The sequence below is a fragment of the Staurois parvus genome, unplaced genomic scaffold (assembly GCF_062004578.1).
Source record: "Staurois parvus isolate SC_StPar_1 unplaced genomic scaffold, SC_StPar_1.0 ptg000445l, whole genome shotgun sequence".
NCBI lineage: Eukaryota > Metazoa > Chordata > Amphibia > Anura > Ranidae > Staurois > Staurois parvus.
In genome coordinates, this window is record NW_028318241.1 from 3,171,562 (window position 1) to 3,187,678 (window position 16,117).

The 16,117-nt window shown below is 41.8% G+C and overlaps 1 protein-coding gene and 1 long non-coding RNA gene across 7 annotated transcripts in view; one reads left to right on the plus strand and one right to left on the minus strand.

Annotated features, from left to right (window-relative positions):
• Positions 1–16,117, plus strand: part of LOC149453630 (3',5'-cyclic-AMP phosphodiesterase 4D) — a 1,049,085-nt gene that overhangs the window by 588,825 nt on the left and 444,143 nt on the right. The gene's annotated exons all lie outside the window — the stretch shown is intronic.
• LOC149453631 (uncharacterized) overlaps positions 1–16,117 on the minus strand; it is a 144,977-nt gene that overhangs the window by 20,264 nt on the left and 108,596 nt on the right. For all 4 annotated transcript variants that reach the window (XR_016314417.1, XR_016314419.1, XR_016314418.1 and 1 more), the window contains one exon: positions 6,111–6,184. This is a non-coding gene — a long non-coding RNA (uncharacterized LOC149453631). The remainder of the gene's footprint in view (positions 1–6,110; positions 6,185–16,117) is intronic.

Below are 16,117 nucleotides of genomic sequence, written 5' to 3' on the forward strand. Positions count from 1 at the left end.
CTCTTTCATCAGGCCTGATGCTACTAGGCTTCACCACCTATGCTTTACATACACAGCACCATCTGCTGGCAGACCTAGGCTTCCTCATTCTGGTACAGTCACCTAACATCTGGCTACAGACGTTTTACCTCTCCACCACATGAGCCTGTTTTTAAACTTTAACATGTGAGTTACTACTTATCTTCTTATTAAATATTATTGCAGTACACACTTAGAGGCGCTGTGTTCCTTTGTTTATTGTGTTACTAATAACTGTCATGAGATGTTCAAAAAGTGCCATCCTGGATTTCTGTAAGTCCTGTGCTTTCAGATAATGCATGGTGCGTGGGGCTTTGCAGACTTCAAAGTACTCGTGAGAAATAACTAAATTGGTTTGGCCAGCGGGGATGCAAAATGCGAGCCGGTTCCCAGGTAGCAGAAGGGTTAATCCGTTTGAGCCGTTTGGCCGTTTTGAAACATGATAAAAACTAAGCGGTATGGTGACATATTTTTATGCCTTTATACAATGATGGGTACAAACTGGAGTTCTTAGCCCATCCTACAAAATGTGCAGAGATATGAGTCACCCTTGTATTTCACTGCCCTATATTAAATGTCTGATATAACTCCTATCCTGACAATGAAGTATGCTTGAAAATGTTGTCTGCAGGATCCTCATCTCCTAGTCAGCAGACTCCCAATGAAAGGCATGTATGGCTTGTAGCTATAGTAACAGGCAAAAATATTCTAAGAGCGGGTTTTCACCTATTCCCACCTATCTGTTTTCATGCATTCATATGACAAAGAAATTCTGTTGAATCCAAAGATATTGTATCTGCAAGTTGGAGTAAAAAAATGGCCTCTTTTCATCGCTGTGTATACAATGACTACCACCAATGTATACCATTACGTATATCATTATAATTTATGTAAAAATAAAAATAAATTCCTTTATGTTAGGGAAATATTTTAATTTCTATTTCTCAGTGGCCTCTCCTACTGTTGGCATATTATTACTGATAAGGTCTGACACAGGACACAACAATCCTCTATGATGCAGTGGTGTGCTGTCTGTCACATTTTACAGACTAATATTATCTGCTTTGCTGCAACAGAGTGTTGAAAATTGTTAGTAGTCGTCAATCAATGCAGAAGGATCTTAGTTTTAGTGATACCTTTTAATTCTTAAATATTTCAAATGGAGCGCACTAAGGTCACAAATCAACTAAATCCAATGTGCAAATTAAAGTGATAACAATGAACAAAATTCAAATACAATATTAATATTCAGTCCGGACATGAATATTTAGTGCAATGGTGCCGTGTCTTTAACGGTGAACCTCCATACTGAAATGACAAGTGCTTCACTGTGTTCACACTGGTGTCCCACATAGATGTAAACTCACCGTCATTTCATGACCACCTATCCCTAGGTAAGTCACACTCGCTCTTGGGACTATCCCAGTATACAATATGGTCCTGATGGCCTTTATTCCTTCGCCCTCCTAACCGTGGTTGCTGGTAGTAACCAATAACCTCCCACTAGGACTGCATCAATATTAAAAAACTCCTCTCCTCCACAGGCAGTATTTCATAATTTCAGCATAAATTAAAACAAAACCAGACATTCCATAAGGTAAAACCGTATAGAACTTTAATATGGGGTCAAACAATAAAAATGCCACTCACAAAAAAAGTGCCTTTCCTGGCACTGGGTATATTCAGCTTTGTATATTATTAATGGGAATTAAGATGGCGTTCCAGTGTGCATTGCAAATACTGCAAGTGACATCAGCGGAAGTTGGTTCATAAGCCCTCGACGTGTTTCGATCAGTAGATTGTCTTCAGGAAGTACAAACCTAACTTCTAAGTTCACTAAGTTCTCCTTTAAAGTGGTTGTAAACCCTTACAAGTACCCAGTGAAATAAATCGCCTCATGTGTTACACAGAGATGAAACAAATCCTCCTACATACGTTATGCCTGTTTATCTGAAACCCTTTCTTCGCTACATCCATTCAAATTCCAGAATTTATAAAGATTGTGCGCGCTTTCAGAAAACAAGGGGTGGAGAGCTGAATTTATAAACTGCAGAGCTCAGTGAGGAGAACTCTGAGAGCATCACTTTGTAATGCACCATATCATGCATAGAGTAACATATGACATGTATGTGCATCAGTCAGGAGTATGTGTCATGGGGCTCCTTATATTGCTGGTCAATGGGAAAAAGAATGCCTGGTGGTTTTAATCACACACAGGCTGATAGAAGTGCTATTAAACAGCCATTTTTGGGATGTAGAATTAGTAATCAAAATGGTATCAAACCAGTTTGCTGATATTACTGTCTGTGTGTGTGTGTATGATATGAAATCCAGTGCACACAGAAAACCATATGCCTAGTATAAATCATTTGAAGCCATCAGCTTAGCTTTTCAAGTCAAACCCCAGGGAAATAACAGTGCATATAACGAGTTTATGTACATAATTCCATTATTATAAATCATACTTTCTTTATTAGTTCTAAGATATTAAAATCAATTTCTGTCAGTCATAAAAGCCATAATCTACCTCACACAGCAAAGAATGATATTTTTTCTAGACAAAATGTCAGCATTATAGTATATGTGAACCCTCACCTTGTAAAACAACCCATTCTGTTTAAAATAGGAATTATAGGCAAAACATTTGTGTATAGATATTTAAAAAAAAACACTATAAATACCTTTTTTTTCTTTTGTTTTACAAGTGATCGTGTAACCTCTGTTCTCAGCTCCATAGAGAGGTGGGGTTGGAAGAACAGCAGTACACTGATCTTCCCAGTGAATGTTTTTTTTGGGGGGTTGGGGGGGGGGGAGTGTCAGCACAGGTTTGATCGTAAAACCATGGCTCAGCCGTCTATTTATACCACTCCCCAGCCACCCATGTAAAAGTGTCCTATATGTGTGTGATTCTTCATAAAGTAAGTTTCTAAACTTTAAAAATGTTTAGGTTAATAGGAGGAGGCTAGAATTCATTGATATAGTATGTGTAAATGAATACATGATTTTTGTTATTTTGACCATAGATACTTTTTAAGATTTCTTTCTAATGAAGTGTGTACTGCTCAAAAAAATTAAAGGAACACATCAGGTAGGAACGTAAGGATGCCCCATCGTTTGATGGAAATGAAAATGATCAACCTAGAGAGGACTGAATTCAAAGACACCCCAACAATCAAAGTGAAAAAATTATGCAGCAGGCTAGTCCATTTTGCTGAAATTTCATTACAGCAACTCAATGCTACTCAGTAGTTTGTATGGTCCCCACGTGCTTGTAAGCATGCGTGACAATGTCGGGGCATGCTCCTAATGAGACGACGGATGGTGTCCTGGGGTATTTCCTCCCAGATCTGGACCAGGGCATCACTGATATGGACAGTCTGAGGTGCAACCTGGTGGCATCAGATGGACCAAAACATGATATCCCAGAGGTCTTCTATTGGATTTAGGTGAGTGTTGGGGTCATTCAATGGTATCAATTCCTTCATCTTCCAGGAACTGCCTGCATACTTTTGCCACATGAGGCCGGGCATTGTTATGCACCAGGAAGAACCCAGGATCTACTGCACCAGCGTAGGATCTGACAATGGGCCCGAGGATTTCATCCCGATACCTAATGGCAGTCAGGGTGCCATTGTCTAGCCTGTAGAGGTCTCTGCGTCTCTCCATGGATATGCCTCCCCAGACCATCACTGAACCACCACCAAAACGGTCATGTTGAACGATGTTACAGGAAGCATGACGTTCTCCACGGCTTCTCCAGGCCCTTTCATGTCTGTCACATGGGCTCAGGGTGAACCTGCTGTCATCTGTGAAAATTTTAATGGCATCCCAGTCCGCAGATCCGTAGAGTTCAATATTGAGTTGGCCCACCCTTTGCAGCTTTAACAGCTTCAAATCTTCTGGCGCTGCTGTCTTCAAGGTTTAGGAGTGTCTATGGGAATGCTTGACCATTCTTCCAGAAGCGCATTTGTGAGGTCAGGCTCTGATGTCGGATGAGAAGGCCTGGCTTGCAGTCTCCTCTCTAATTTATCCCAAAGGTGTTCTATTGGGTTGAGGTCAGGACTCTGTGCAGGCCAGTCAAGTTCCTCCACCCCAAACTCACTCATCCATGTCTTTATGGACCTTGCTTTATACAGTGGTGCTCAGTCATGTTGGAACAAGAAACTGTTCCCACAAAGTTGGGAGCATGAAATTGTCCAAAATGTCTTGGTATGCCGACACCTTAAGAGTTCCCTTCACTGAAACTAATTGGCCAAGCCCAACCCCTGAAAAACAACCCCACAACATAATCCCTCTCCACCAAACATTACATTTGGCACAATGTAGTCAGGCAAGTACTGTTCTCCTTGCAACCGCCAAACCCAGACACATCCATCGGATTTTCAGACAGAGAAGCAAGATCCGTCACTCCAGGGAACACGCCTCCTGTGCTCTAGAGTCCAGTGGCAGCGTGCTTTACACCACTGCATCCGGTGCTTTGCATTGCACTTGGTGATGTAAGGCTTGGATGCAGCTGCTTGCCCATGGAAACCCATGAAGCTTTTTACGCACTGTTGTTGTGCTAATCTGAAGGCCACATGTAGTTTGGAGGTCACAGTTATCATAAGGGGTCATGTTCATTCCTTGTTATAGCAATAAAGTTAAATTTAAAAAAAATGAATGTAATGAGTGATTGCACCACACATGTGAGGTATTGCTATGAATGTCTGATTGCAAAAGTTCCAGCACCAGAGCTCACTCTAAAGTGATAACCTGTAAAACGTTTTTTAAAGCATCGTCTATGTACAGTTTTAGGTACCATAGTTTGCTGTCATTTCACGGGTGTGTGCAGTTTTGAATCTTGACATGTTTTATATATATATATATATTCTCAACACAACACCATCTTTTAAATTTTGGCAAAAAATTTGGTGTTATATTGTGTGTTTGTATGAAAATCGATATCATAGTATACTTTTTCCTGAAAGTGTGCATTTGATAAACGGCTGTGCAAATATTGTATGATATACAGTCAGGTCCATAAATATTGGGACATCGACACAGTTGCAGTAGAGGCCTGGCAGAGCATCACCAGGGATGAAACCCAGCGTCTGGTGATGTCTATGCGTTCCAGACTTCAGGCTGTAATTGACTGCAAAGGATTTGCAACCAAGTATTAAAAAATGAAAGTTTGATTTATGATTATTATTCTGTCCCATTCATTTTGGTCCCTTAACAAGTGGGAGGCACATATGCAAATTGTTGTAATTCCTACACCGTTCACCTGATTTGGATGTAAATACCCTCAAATTAAAGCTGACAGTCTGCAGTTAAAGCACATCTTGTTCGTTTCAATTCAAATCCATTGTGGTGGTGTATAGAGCCAAAAATGTTAGAATTGTGTCGATGTCCCAATATATATGGACCTGACTGTAAACAATTGCAACAGCTACCATTTTATTCTGCAGGGCCTCTGCTTTTAGAAAATATATAATGTGTGGGGGTTCTAAGTAATTTTGTAGCAAAAAGTGCAGTATGTACTGTATATGAAAAATGTAAAAATCACTCTGGTAGACAAGCAGTTAATAACAAGTGTATTTGATAGACTGGAGATGGTTTATAGCCTCTGTCAAGTTTCTACTTCTCTCTGAATCCCTGCAGGTTGTTCCTGGTTTATCTGAGATTCCTGGTAACAACATCCTTAAATTGCAATTGGTTTCTCTGGGTTTATCGTTGTCTTTACACAGTAATTTAGATAAAGAGTCTTGATTGTGTTTCATAATGGACCTTGTGGGTCACAGTACCCCTGTCAGAGTGACATATGTGAGGGGAAATCTGACATTTTGAGTTTCAGAGAGACACTAGAAGCCAACAGATAATCTACACCACCCAAACTGTAATATGACTGTTCAGTGGAGTTATACTTTCTGGAATGTATGAATAATTATTTTCCTGTATTTTTTTTCTTGCAGGTAAGTGCACCTCGATGGTTATTTTTTTCCTGCAGTGTATACAAGCAAGGTAGGATGAACAGTTGTGGTTAAAATATGTCCTTATTATTGGACCTGATAAACACTGGTTACCATATGAGTGTAATGAGTTAACAAAATTACCTCGGTGCCCAGTTGGTCCACATCAAGTCACTCCCTGTGATTGGTGGTCACAGACATAGCTCCAGAAAGATTGCCTAGAAAAGACAGGTTGGTCAGGTCCTGCTTACCACATGATGGGGCAATGTAAAGGCATATGTCCTTCACACATGAGAGTGCTTTACACACTACAACAGGATGGATAGATAGCCAAATTATAATTGATTGACATCGGTTTGTCCTCACACTCAACTACAGAATCATTGTGTACATGGAAAACTATGATAAAATGGAAACCATGTCCAAAGTAAAAATTGTAGTCATTGGTGGAGTCTTTTAGGATAATCACCAACTGTATTTATATAATTTGAGTATTCTGGTGGAAAGAGATCCCTGCTATAGTTCTTGTGTGAGATAGAACTCACAGAGGTCCTAGCTGGTTCCTTTCAATCCACGGTGGGCCAGGAAGATACATAGATAGATTTATTGTAAATCGATACTTAAATAGATACATTTTTAGATTTTACTGGCCACTTTATTAGGTACACCTTGCTAGTACCGGGTTGGACCCCCTTTTGCCTTTAGGACTGCCTTAATTCTTCATGATATAGATTCAACAGGGTGTTGGAAACATTTCTCAGAGATTTTGGTCTATATTGACATAAGTTATGGTTGCCTTTCTGTCATTTCAAACCAGTCTGCCCATTGTCCCCTGACCTCTGACAGCAGCAAAGCATTTTCATCCATACAATTGCCGCTCACTGGATATTTCTCTTTTTCGCACCATTTCCTGTAAACCCTAGAGATGGTTGTGCATGAAAATCCAAGTAGATCAGCAATTTTTGAAATACTTAGACCAGCCCACCTGGGACCAACAACCATGCCACATTTAAAGTCACTTAAATACCCTTTCTTCCCCATTCTGATGCTTGGTTTGAACTTCAGCAAGTTATCTTCACCACGTCTAGATGCCTAAATGCTTTGAGTTGCTGTCATGTGATTGGCTGATTAGCAATTTGTGTTACCAAGCTATTGGACAGGTGTACCTAATAAAGTGGCCGGTGATTGTGTATACAGGGGTTAGACCAAAAAAATGAAAACACTACATGATTTGAGAGTGTGAAAGTGACGACATGGTTCGCATTTAAAGCAGAAGTGATGTAACATTCTTTTGCTGCCACTGTGTGATGAGACACCTAGCTAACGGGTGGGATGCCTCACTTTCGTCATTCACTGTGTGTGCTGCTAGTGATACGGAGTAATGTCAGCTCTTACTGATCTTCAAAGAGGGCACTTCATGGGACGGAGATTGAGCTCTGCAGTCTCTTTTGCAGCAGCTGTTTTCTTATTCCAGGTCACAATCCTGCTCAATGTTCTTTTGTCTTTTGATACTGTACCTCGTGACATGGCAAATAAATTGGCAACTTCAGTCACAGAGGCACCAACTAAGCGGGCACCAACAATTGCCCTCTTTGAAGAGCAGTAAGCTGTGACATGACTCCGTAGCTCTAGCAACACACACAGTGAATGATGAAAGGGAGGCTTCCCACCTGTTAGCTAGGTGTCTCATCACACAGCGGAAACAAAAAAATGTTACATCAATTCTGCTTTCATTGCAAAACATGTTGTCACTTTCAAACCTGAAAATCATATAATGTTTTAATTTTAATACACACATTGAAAGAATAAGAGAGCGACATTTATAGTAAAATACAGTTTTCATGGATGTTGATTTGTCTCCACCTATGGGGCATTTAAGGGTATTGGGGAAGCTATTTGAAGCAACCCTTCTCTCAGCAAAAATAACACAGGCCAACACACACTTTGGTGCCTCAAATGTTAGACCTGTTTCTGGGTATATTTGACCTGCTGATTCCAAACATGTTTTCCTATCAGCTCTAGTTTTTTAGATACAGTGTAAATGCCACATACCACTCTTCACTCTGGTCGCCTGTCAAAAATCTGGATATTTTATTGTAGTGTTTTATTTAATCTCCTTGTAGCATGAAAGAAGCACATACAATGTAACCATAATTTCTACACTGGTCAATCTGCAAAAATGGAACGATATGAGAGGCAATATACACACACCTCCTATAATACAGTTAATAACTTACACTTTAGAAACCAATGTAAAATTACAGTTGGAATTATGTAAGCACTCTCACTATATCTACAAAAACACAAACTAGGCAACACAAGAACACAAGAATACAAGAACAAGTTGATCAGCAAGATCTTTTCAAAGACTGACTAAAAAATATATACATTTTGACCATATCTAAGAAACCAGAGCTGATGCAGTCTAGTCAGTGCAATTTTCTGAATTTGTGCCCGTAATAACCCCAAGAACAGATCTAAAAAGCAAGGCACTAACAAAAAAGATGTTTTTTGGGCTGTGTTATGATTTGTGAATTGTGTGGGAATGTTCTCACTATACATGCATGTGTATTCCCATTTCATTCATCACATAAAATCCATTGTATATATAGAATTATCATTTTTCTGATTGTTTTTAGAAAAAAATGTTGACTGAAAATGTTCACATTGTTTAGGATAAAAGTCACCACTATTTATTATTTTTATTTATTTATTTCAGGTAGTATGCCTACATGATATCAAATTATATAGTATGCACTCTCCACTTTTGGGTTTGATAGTGAGCTACAGCAGTAGCTGCATATTTCAGGATACAATTTAGAAATCAGCTTTCCTAAATATGGAGGGTGGGGGATTTACTGCTGATAAAATGTTATTATTTGAAGTTGTTTGTTGTTTGGAATCAGGGCCAAAACGAAGATAGGGGGAGGGGGGCAGAAGGGGCACATGCCCTGGGTGTGTCGGCTCTTTGTGCAGGGGGTTGCACTGGGAGCTCCAGCAGCTCCTTTCTCCCTGACTGTCACTGACAGGAGTGACTGCAGTATCACACCTGAGAGCAGGGCTTTTCTTCGTCTGGTACTCAGTACTGCCACCTTAAACACTAGTCCAGCACTCTTTGGAAATCCACATAAACAGAGCATTGTCTGAGACAGGCTTTATTTCATTTTCTTTTTTAGAGAATGTTGCTAATGAAGGGGGGGGGGGTTGGTAGAGAGAACCTGCCCTTATAAAGGGGAGGGAGGGGATTGTTATTTCATTTTTATAGATCATACCGTTATGGATTGACAATAACTAATTGAGGACTTTTAGCATATGGTATACTTCCTAAAAACTTAATTGCGGTACCTTGCGCATACACTTCACAACTTCTTTCCCACCTTTGCTTCCCTGGATGATATTCCTATGTAATATGAAGCTACTCAACTGTGGCTGAACTTTTTCAGAAGCTTAATAAAATAATGCAATATCAATATGATATCTACTTAGGCTGATAACAGCTTATGCAAATTTTCCTTTCTTCAACCATTGTCAGTAATGAATATAGCTGTCTGGAATTTCACTTTAAGTGGTGGGAATTAGTAGATTTGTCCATAAACAATATTGTTGGTATAGTCAATGTTGTTATTATGTATCTGGATGTCCAACTCTTTCAAAGGCTTAATGCCTTATAGTTTGAGAAGGATGGATGTCTAAGGTCCCTGCCATCTACCCATAATTTATGACCTTGCTGTCTGTTTATTGTAATGCTAAGTACAAGGTTTATAGTTAATAATGGTTGTTTACATAAGAAGTAATATTGGTATACATGAAAGGATAATTAGATTTATCATGTAAATGTTCTCCAAGGACAGAGACATCACTAAGGGTTTGTTCTAAGCATGACCTTTGTAGTCTTGTTCAGTTACAAAGCTTGGGTGGGTTTACATTTCTTTAAATTGATTCTAAAGGTTGTAATTAAAAAATAAACAAAAAAAACCTTATACTTACCTGCTTTGTGTGATGGTTTTGCACAGAGCAGCCCTGATCCTGCTCTTCTCAGGTTCCCCACCGGCGCTCCAGGCCCCTCCGTCTTGCCAAGGGAGCTGCCTGGTATGGGGGCACCATAGAAGGCTCGCTTCTGAGCCACTGCTCTGTATTTGCTTCACACACAGAGCCTCAGCTCAGCTCAACCCCCTCTTTCTCCTCATTGGCTAACTGTATGTGGTTGACAGCAGCGGGAGCCAATGCCCTAGCCAATAAGGAGAGAAAGTCCCCGTAGAGCCAAGGCTGTCATGTACATTACTGAATTGTGATGGGGCTTAGGTAAGTATTAGGAGGGCTGGGGAAAATGTATTAAGGTAAAAACTTTGAGCCTTTAAGTGCTCTGTATGCAGCGAATGTGTGATGATCCCTCAGATGCTAGTCACCAGAGTTGGTGTGTTCATCCTTCAGGAGCCTGTCCCAAGCACATGTGTAACAACCCCTAAGTGCCCAGTGCTGTCCACATATGCTTTGACCCATCATTACTGGTCTTCAGAGTCATCATGTGTGTTAACTCCTCATTGGCCATTACCTAACACCAGTGTAATTAATGCTGTTGAGTGGTAGGTTGCATTCATACCTTTGGTTGTCTCTTAAATTGAAAGGTGATTAAAGCCGGAAATACATTATACAATTTTCTTGTTCAATTTCCTTTAGATTTATCTTCAAATATATAGTGCAAGGGCCTTCCTGATTGAATACAAATTGAAAGTTTGGTGTGGCCAAGCTATGGCGGAAAGGGGCATCTAGTTCCAGAGCTCCTGCTAATCACTGCTGCTTTTTTAAGCATCTTCAGCCGAGGAAACCTCCTTCACACCCCATAGAGATAGAACGCACTCATAGGGCCACGGGGCCAGCACCCGCAGATGCTGAAGAACCACGAGATGTGATGTAAATTGCTGTGCTTCCAGGACAAGGAAGCTGTTATGAGGGTATACGCAGGAGGCCCTATCTGGAGTTTGAGGGAACTAAACTATACTTTTTCCTGACCTTGAAATTCGGCTGGAAATTCGGAGAATCCTTCGTCCTCTCCTAGACATTCTGAGAAACGTTGGAGCCATTTACCTCTGGGGTTTTCCTTTTCAGCTTACTGCCACTAGAGACGGCCACTCTCTGTGACAAGGATGACCTCCCGCAGTTCCTACAATCCCTTAGCCAATCAGAGGAGGATTTTCCTGACTAGAGGGGCTTCAGTGCCTCACCAAACCCTACCATGCAGCAGGGCTGGCAAGAACCACGCTGCAAACAGAAGAGGATCCCCAATCCGTCTAGATCACTGAACTCAAAATGGAAGAACTGAGATGCCTCCTTGATACTTTTCTGTGTATTTGGGTAGGGCTGTGTGACTACGGCCCAAACTCTAGCTATGGACTTTCCTCTTCTATCACCTCCTTAAGTAGAACATTAATACAAGAACTTTCATCCATGCTGAGCTGGTATCCAGGAGGCCTCTTGGACTGATTGGGCCGAAAGATTGCTCTTTTTGGACTATTTAGGCCTAACTCACTCTGTACAGTTGTGGCCAAAATTATTCAACCCCCAATGCTGTAAAGGGGTTTAGGGACTATAGTGTACATTTGGAATTGTATTCAGAATCAAATCCTACAAGGACGTTGTAACTACCCAAATGCAACTAAAATGACATCAATTGTTTATGTAATACAGTAGTAAATGGTTCTTATGTGGTTTCTTCATTGCCACAATTATTCAACCCCTTAAAGACTACCACTCTGAAGAACAGAGGTTCATACAGGTGCTTTCCATCAGGTATTGAAAACACCTGTGGATGTCACCGAGCAGCAATCAAGCATAATAAGCACCAATTAGGCAGCTTTAAAATGACTGTGATACTCAGCTCCTTCTAGACATTTACTGGTGTGGTTACAAACATGGTGAAGGCAAGAGAATGGTCCAGGAAGACAAGAGAAGAGGTGATTTCTCTTCACAGGAAGGGCAATGGCTATAAGAAGATTGCAAAGATGTTAAACATACCAAGAGACACCTTAGGAAGCATCATTCGCAAATTCAAGGCAAAGGGCACTGTTGAAACGCTACCTGGTCGTGGCAGAAAGAAGATGCTGACTTCGACTGCTGTGCGCTACCTGAAGCGTAGAGTGGAGAGAAGTCCCCGTGTGACTGCTGAGGAACTGAGAAAAGATTTGTCAGATGTGGGTACAGAAGTTTCAGCCCAGACAATAAGACGCACACTGCGTAATGAAGGCCTCCGTGCCAGAACTCCCAGGCGTACCCCCTTGCTGTCTCCAAAGAATAAGAAGAGTCGACTGCAGTATGCCAAAAGCCATGTGGACAAACCACAAAAGTTGTGGGATAGTGTTCTGTGGACTGATGAAACAAAATTAGAACTGTTTGGGCCCATGGATCAACGCTATGTTTGGAGGAGGAAGAACAAGGCCTATGATGAAAAGAACACCTTGCCTACTGTGAAGCATGGTGGAGGGTCAATCATGCTTTGGGGCTGTTTTGCTTCTGCAGGTACAGGGAAGCTTCAGCGTGTGCAAGGTACCATGAATTCTCTTCAGTACCAGGAGATATTGGATGGAAACGTGATGCAGTCCGTCACACACCTGAGGCTTGGGAGACGTTGGACCTTTCAACAGGACAATGATCCCAAGCATACCTCCAAGTCCACTAGAGCATGGTTGCAGAGGAAAGGCTGGAACATTTTGGAGTGGCCATCGCAGTCACCAGACTTAAATCCGATTGAGAACCTCTGGTGGGACTTAAAGAAAGCAGTTGCAGTGCGCAAGCCTAAGAATGTGACTGAACTGGAGGCCTTTGCCCATGAAGAATGGGCGAAGATACCCGTAGATCACTGCAAGACACTTGTGTCAAGCTATGCTTCACGTTTAAAAGCTGTTATAACTGTAAAAGGATGCTGTACTAAGTACTAAGATTGAATGTCACTTGGGGGTTGAATAAAACTGATAATGCTGTGAGCACAGAAAAGACATTTGTGGTTATTTCATTATAACTGTTATGTTATATTTGTCTGACCTACAAGTGCCTCTTTAATGTAAATGTAAGCAAGATGACTGAATGATCAAAAGCAATGTCAAACTGGCCAAAACACTCAATTTCAGTGGGGGTTGAATAATTTTGGCCACAACTGTATTTACGTGGGGTGCCCACCCTACAGGGTTGTAGGCTTTGTGTCACATAGCCTCTCTGTTTCTGTTCCTCGGGGGACAGTTACACATTGTCTATAGTTAGCTTTCTTTTACTGGTTATTTATTGATATTGTAATCTCAAGCGCTGCTTTTTTCCTTGATCGACTGAGTGTAAACTAACTTTTCTGTTTTCTTTATCTTTGTCTGATATAAACGAGATATCATATAATGTCAGAGGCCTTAGCTTTCCTTTCAAACGCAGTAGGGTTTGGTGGGAGGTATGTACACTGAAGCCTCAAATTCTGATGCTGCAAGAAACCCACTTTGTGTCTGGGTCGATCCCAAACTCACCACTCTGTATGTTCGACCGTTGGTTTCAGAGCACATCCCCTACCAAATGGGCCAAAGGAATGGCTATAGCACTCCATAAGACTTGCACCTTTGTCTCAGAGTCACATTTGGTAGACCCAGAGGGTAGATCTATTCTGATAAAAGGCACTCTCTATGGTAACCAGCTGTCAGGGATCGCCGCGGCGCATAGGTATGCGCATGCGCAGATTGCCAAAACGCACTAACACGCCGGTGCTAGGACCTGGGTGCCCGCGGCGGCCGTTGCGGCCGCGCAGGCGCACTTGCGCTCACGGGCGCTCGCTTGTCACCAATGACAGCGCAGGGCGCTCTATTTAAAGCTGGCTCTTGCAATGCTCAAGTGCCGTATGGTCTTATTCCTGTTCCTGTTCCTAGTGCTGAGATTGCTTGTTGCCGAACCTGCCTGACCTGGATTATCGTGACTTTCTCCTGCCCTGATCCCTGGCTTGTCTGACCATTCTTCTGCCTTCTCCTGTTTGTCTGACTTCCTGCTGCTGAACCTGGCCTGTGACCTGTTTATCCTTTTGCCTGCCGCTCTGTACCGTCTGCCTCCGCTGTTAGCCGACCCGGCCTGTCTGACTACGCTACTACTTCTTCACATCTGGCTCTCACCTGTCACCTGCCATTGGCAGCTGCCTCTACCACAGTTGGTTGTACTCGGGGGTCGGACCTGGTCTCAGGCTGCTTCAAGTCCATCCCCACCATCAGGGGCTCTGGTGAATCAGCAGACTGAGGCTTAGACTCCGCGTCTGAGGAATTCCAGCCTGTGGGTCGCTAGAGGCTACCGCCAGTCGGCTCCTAACACCAGCTAACTTATTTATTACAGGTACTTATATAGTGCCATCAATTGTAGCAGCACTTTACATATATATTGTGCATTAAAATCAGTCCTTAACCCTCAAGGGGCGTACAATCTAAGGTCCCTAACTTACATTCATATGTACACATACTAGGGTCAATTTAGACAGGATCCAATTAATCTACCATCATGTCTTTTGAGTGTGTGAGGAAACCCACGCAGGCACAGGGAGAACATGCAAACGCCATGGTTGGACTTCGAACTAATGACCCTAGTACTGTCAGGCGGAAGTGCTAACCATTTTTGTCAACATATATGCTCCAAATTCAGATCAGGTGTCCTTTATAGATAATGTCCTCCAAACACTACAGAACTTCTCTTTATTTATTAATTTATTGTTGGTCTGCCTGCCTTGACACTTCCTCTGGCAAGTCTGCCTTGACAACTGCAAGGAAACACATTTCTAAATCCTTTTGGGAGTTGAGGCTGGTGGACTGTTGGACATGCCAATGAAAAAGATTTCTCCTACTTCTCACAAGTGCATCAGTCGTACTCCCAAATTGATATGTTTTTGATTGACCAAGGCAGCCTTGACAGTGTAATTTTAACTAAAATCCACCTCATCATGATCTCAGATCATGCCCCTGTGGAGCTCATCTTCAACTTGCGGTACAAGACCCATCAACTGTGCACGTGAAAATTTACTGGATGGTATGGCAGTGGCAGAGGAGATACGTAAAACCCTCCAACAATACTTTGCAGAAAATGCCACTGGGGATGTTTCTGAGAGCATGGTATGGGAAGCACATAAAGCGGTTGTCAGGGATGCCTTTATTGCCCAGGCATTTCATCTGGAAAAAAACAACAGAATTTTGACTTGATGAACCTATTGTTCCAAATTATGGATCTTTCTTATCGTCATAAACATGGAAGAGACCCCCAGGTGGGTATTCAACTAGACACAACTGAAACAACTCTTAGATTTGCAGGCCTGTTGCAATTTAGACATGTAGCACATATGTTTTATGAACAGGGGAACAAATGTGGTAGGATGCTGGAGAGGACTCTTAATTGCAAAGCTGCTCATAGGCAAGTTTTCCACATTTGCTCAAACACTGGGGGCAAAATTACATTATCCCTCCCAGATCTCCAACTGCTTCTGAGATTTTTATCAATCTCTTCACGACCTGAAAGCTGTAGAGGGTAAAGAGACCAGGTCTATGCGTAGTGCATTGATTGACACGTAGAGGAGATTGCCTACCTGAAATTAGCACCTGAGGTGCTTTTGGACTTAGAGAAGGATATCACGTGCATGGAAATACTTTCAGTGATTAAGGCTATGCCTTCTGGGTAAAGCTCAGGACCGGACAGGTTCACTAAACAGTATTTCCTGAAGTATGCTGGTCTTCTCTTGCCCCCAATGACTGCGTACTTTAACTCTTTGTCAAGAGAGGTTCATATCCCCACTGAAGCACCTTGTGCTCATATTACCGTATTGCCAAAGGAAGGGAAGGATTCAACCCACTGCCAAAACTATCGCCTCATCCAACTTTTGAATCTTGACGTAAAGGTTCTTGCTAAGATCCTGGCCAGTCATCTTAAGAGTTCTTGAGAGAGAAAGAGTACATGCGGACTAGGTAGGATTTATTCCAGGTAGGGATAATTCGCAGATGGCAAATGTCTTCTTCACTGAATTGCTGTCAGAAAGACCCCGTGCCTTATCCTCTCATACGATGCGGAAAAAGCTTTTGATCAGATTGACTGGTTATTCAAACCACAAGTGTTTCATAGACTCAGTCTAGGGGACAAGATAAAAGCCTGGATTGCAGCATTGT